This window comes from Arachis hypogaea, chromosome 17, assembly GCF_003086295.3.
Source record: "Arachis hypogaea cultivar Tifrunner chromosome 17, arahy.Tifrunner.gnm2.J5K5, whole genome shotgun sequence".
Taxonomy (NCBI): domain Eukaryota; kingdom Viridiplantae; phylum Streptophyta; class Magnoliopsida; order Fabales; family Fabaceae; genus Arachis; species Arachis hypogaea.
In genome coordinates, this window is record NC_092052.1 from 114,813,697 (window position 1) to 114,818,345 (window position 4,649).

Sequence of the window (4,649 nt, forward strand, 5' to 3'; positions counted from 1 at the left end):
TCAATCATATCTTTTCAAAAATATCTTCTTACCTTATTTTTTTCAAAATTTGATTTTAAAATATCTTTTCTAACTTCTTATCTTCTTATCTTTTCAAAATTGATTTTCAAATTTGTTTCAACTAACTAACTAACTTTTTGTTTGTTTCTTATCTTTTTCAAAACTACCTAACTAACTCTCTCTCTCTCTAATTTTCGAAAATATCTTCCCTCTTTTTCAAAATTTCTTTTTAATTAACTAATTATTTTAACTTTTGATTTTAAAAATTTCGAAAACTACTAACCTTTTTCAAAAGCTATTTTCGAAAATCACTAACTCTTTTTCAAAAAATTTATTTTCGAAAATCCTTCTCCCTCATCTCCTTCTAATTATTTATTCATCTACTAACATCTCTTCCTCACATCACTCACCAAAAATCCGAACTTTCTCTCTCTCTGAGTTCAGATTTTCTCTTCTTCTTTTCTTCTATTCACACAGGGATCTCTATACTGTGGTAAAAAGGATCCCTATTATTATTATTATTTTTCTGTCCCTCTTTTTCATATGAGCAGGAGCAAGGACAAGAATATTCTTGTTGAAGCAGATCCAGAACCTGAAAGGACTCTGAAGAGGAAACTAAGAGAAGCTAAATTACAACAATCCAGAGAGAACCTTTTAGAAATTTTCAAACAGGAAGAGGAGATAGCAGCCGAAAATAATAATAATGCAAGGAGAATGCTTGGTGACTTTACTGCACCTAATTCCAATTTACATGAAAGAAGCATCTCCATTCCTGCCATTGGAGCAAACAAATTTGAGCTGAAACCTCAGCTAGTTTCTCTGATGCAGCAGAACTGCAAGTTTCATGGACTTCCATCTGAAGATCCTTTTCAGTTCTTAACTGAATTCTTACAGATTTGTGATACTGTTAAGACTAATGGAGTAGATCCTGATGTCTACAGGCTCATGCTTTTCCCTTTTGCTGTAAGAGACAGAGCTAGAGTGTGGTTGGACTCTCAACCCAGAGATAGCCTGAACTCTTGGGATAAGCTGGTCACGGCTTTCTTAGCCAAGTTCTTTCCTCCTCAAAAGCTGAGCAAGCTTAGAATGGATGTTCAAACCTTCAGACAGAAAGAAGGTGAATCCCTCTATGAAGCTTGGGAAAGGTGCAAGTAGTTGACCAAAAAGTGTCCTTCTGACATGCTTTCAGAATGGACCATCCTGGATATATTCTATGATGGTCTGTCTGAACTAGCTAAGATGTCATTGGATACTTCTGCAGGTGGATCCATTCACCTAAAGAAAACGCCTGCAGAAGCTCAAGAACTCATTGACATGGTTGCTAATAACCAGTTCATGTACACTTCTGAGAGGAATCCTGTGAGTAATGGGACGCCTATGAAGAAGGGAGTTCTTGAAATTGATACTCTGAATGCCATATTGGCTCAGAACAAAATATTGACTCAGCAAGTCAATATGATTTCTCAGAGTCTGAATGGAATGCAAGCTGCATCCAACAGTACTCAAGAGGCATCTTCTGAAGAAGAAGCTTATGAACCTGAAAACCCTGAAATAGCAGAGGTGAATTACTTAGGTGAACCTTATGGAAACACCTATAACCCATCATGGAGAAATCATCCAAATCTCTCATGGAAGGATCAACAAAGGCCTCAATAAGGCTTTAATAATGGTGGAAGAAATAGGTTTAACAATAGTAAACCTTTTCCATCATCCACTCAGCAACAGACAGAGAACTCTGAACAAAATACCTCTAATTTAGCAAACTTAGTCTCTAATCTGTCCAAGGCCACTGTAAGTTTCATGAATGAAACAAGGTCTTCCATTAGAAATTTGGAAGCACAAGTGGGCCAGCTGAGTAAAAGGATCACTGAAATCCCTACTAGTACTCTCCCAAGCAATACAGAAGAGAATCCAAAAGGAGAGTGCAAGGCCATTGAATTAATCACCATGGCCGAACCTGTGAAGGAAGGAGAGGACGTGAATCCCAAGGAGGAAGACCTCCTGGGACGTCCAGTGATCAATAAAGAGCTTCCCTTTGAGGAACCAAAGGAATCTGAGACTCATCTAGAGACCATAGAGATTCCATTAAACCTCCTTATGCCATTCATGAGCTCTGATGAGTATTCCTATTTTGAAGAGAATGAGGATGTTACTGAAGAGCAAGCTGCCAAGTTTCTTGGTGAGATCATGAAGCTGAATGCCAAATTATTTGGTATTGAGACTTGGGAAGATGAACCTCCCTTGTTCACCAATGAACTGAGTAATCTGGATCAACTGACATTGCCTCAGAAGAAACAGGATCCTGGAAAGTTCATAATACCTTGTACCATAGGCACCATGATCTTTAAGGCTCTGTGTGACCTTGGTTCAGGAATAAACCTCATGCCCCTCTCTGTAATAGAGAAACTGGGAATCTTTGGGGTGCAAGCCACTAAAATCTCATTAGAGATGGCAGATAATTCAAGAAAACAGGCTTATGGACAAGTAGAGGACGTGTTAGTAAAGGTTGAAGGCCTTTACATCCCTACTGATTTCATAGTCCTAGATACTGGGAAGGATGAGGATGAATCCATCATCCTAGGAAGACCTTTCCTAGTCACAGCAAGAGTTGTGATTGATGTGGACAGAGGAGAATTGATCCTTCAAATAAATGAGGACAACCTTGTGTTTACAACTCAAGGATCTCTCTCTGCATCCATGGAGAGGAAGCATAAAAAGCTTCTCTCAAAGCAGAGTCAAACAAAGCCCCCACAGTCAGACTCTAAGTTTGGTGTTGGGAGGCCACAACCAAACTCTAAATTTGGTGTCAAACCCCCATATCCAAACTCTAAGTTTGGTGTTGGGAGGTCTCAACAAAGCTCTGCACATCTGTGAGGCTCCATGAGAGCCCACTGTCAAGCTATTGACATTAAAGAAGCGCTTGTTGGGAGGCAACCCAATGTTTATTTATCTAATTTTATTTTTGTTTTTCATGTTTTCTTAGGATCATGATCATGTGGAGTCACAAAATAAACGAAAAATTTAGAAACAGAATCAAAAACAGCGGAAGAAAAATCACACCCTGGAGGAAGCACCTGTCTGGCGTTCAACACCAGAACAGAGCATGGTTCTGGCGCTGAACGCCCAAAATGGGCAGTATCTGGGCGCTGAACGCCCAAAATGGGCAGCATCTGGGCGCTGAATGCCAGAAGTGCACCCTGGAGAAGAGCTGGCGCTGAACGCCCAGAACAAGCATGGTTCTGGCGTTCAACGCCAGAAATGGGCAACAAATGGGCGTTGAACGCCCAAAATGGGCACCAACCTGGCACTGAACGCCCAGAGTTGTGTGCAAGGGTATTTTACATGCCTAATTTGGTGCAAGGTTGTAAATCCTTGAACACCTCCGGATCTGTGGACCCCACAGGATCATCTCAGGATCTGTGGATCCCACAGGATCCCCACCTACCTCCACTCACTCTCTTCTCTCTTCTCAATCATCCTCTATTCCCAATAAACATTCTTCCCCAAAATCCTTCACCTATCACCTCCATCCCTCTTCCCTATTAACCCTTCACCACTCACATCCACCCACTCTTCCCCATAAACCTACCCAATAAACTCCACCTACCTTCAAAATTCAAAATCAATTTCCCACCCAAACCCACCCATATGGCCGAACCTTAACCCCTCCTCCCTTCCCTATATAAAGCCTTCCATTCTTCTTCATTTTCACACAACACAACCCTTTCTTTCCCTTCTTGGCCGAAACACACCTCCCCCCTCTTCTCCATATTTTCTTCTTCTTCTTCATCTAATTCTTTCTTTTCTTGCTCGAGGGCGAGCAATATTCTAAGTTTGGTGTGGTAAAAGCATAAGCTTTTTATTTTTCCATTACCATTGATGGCACCTAAGACCGGAGAATCCTCTAGAAAAGGGAAAGGGAAGACAAAAGCTTCCACCTCCGAGTCATGGGAGATGGAAAGGTTCATCTCCAAAGCCCATCAAGACCACTTCTATGATGTTGTGGCCAAGAAGAAGGTGATCCCCGAGGTCCCTTTCAAGCTCAAGAGAAATGAGTATCCAGAGATCCAACATGAAATCCAAAAAAGAGGTTGGGAAGTTCTAACAAACCCCATCCAACAAGTCGGCATCTTAATGGTTCAAGAGTTCTATGCCAATGCATGGATCACTAAGAACCATGATCAAAGTAAGAACCCGAATCCAAAGAATTATATTACAATGGTTCGGGGGAGATACTTAGATTTTAGTTCGGAAAATGTGAGGTTGGCGTTTAACTTGCCCATGATGCAAGGAGATGAACGCCCCTACACTAGAAGGGTCAACTTTAATCAAAGGTTGGACCAAGTCCTTATGGACATATGTGTGGAAGGAGCTCAATGGAAGATTGACTCCAAAGGCAAGCCGGTTCAACTAAGAAGATTGGACCTCAAGCCTGTGGCTAGAGGATGGTTGGAGTTCATCCAACGCTCCATCATCCCCACTAGCAACCGATCTGAAGTTATTGTGGACCGGGCCATCATGATCCATAGCATCATGATTGGAGAAGAAGTAGAAGTTCATGAAGTCATCTCCCTTGAACTCTACAAAATAGCCGAAAAGCCCTCCCCTGGGGCAAGGCTAGCTTTTCCTCATCTTATTTGTCATCTATG

At 41.4% G+C, this 4,649-nt stretch overlaps 1 non-coding gene across 1 annotated transcript; it reads right to left on the minus strand.

Moving 5' to 3' along the window:
* Positions 1 to 1,077: 1,077 nt before the first annotated feature.
* Positions 1,078 to 1,185, minus strand: LOC112768687 (small nucleolar RNA R71). The gene has a single exon (XR_003186087.1). It is a non-coding gene; the product is annotated as a small nucleolar RNA R71 (small nucleolar RNA).
* Between the last annotated feature and the right edge of the window lie 3,464 nt (positions 1,186 to 4,649).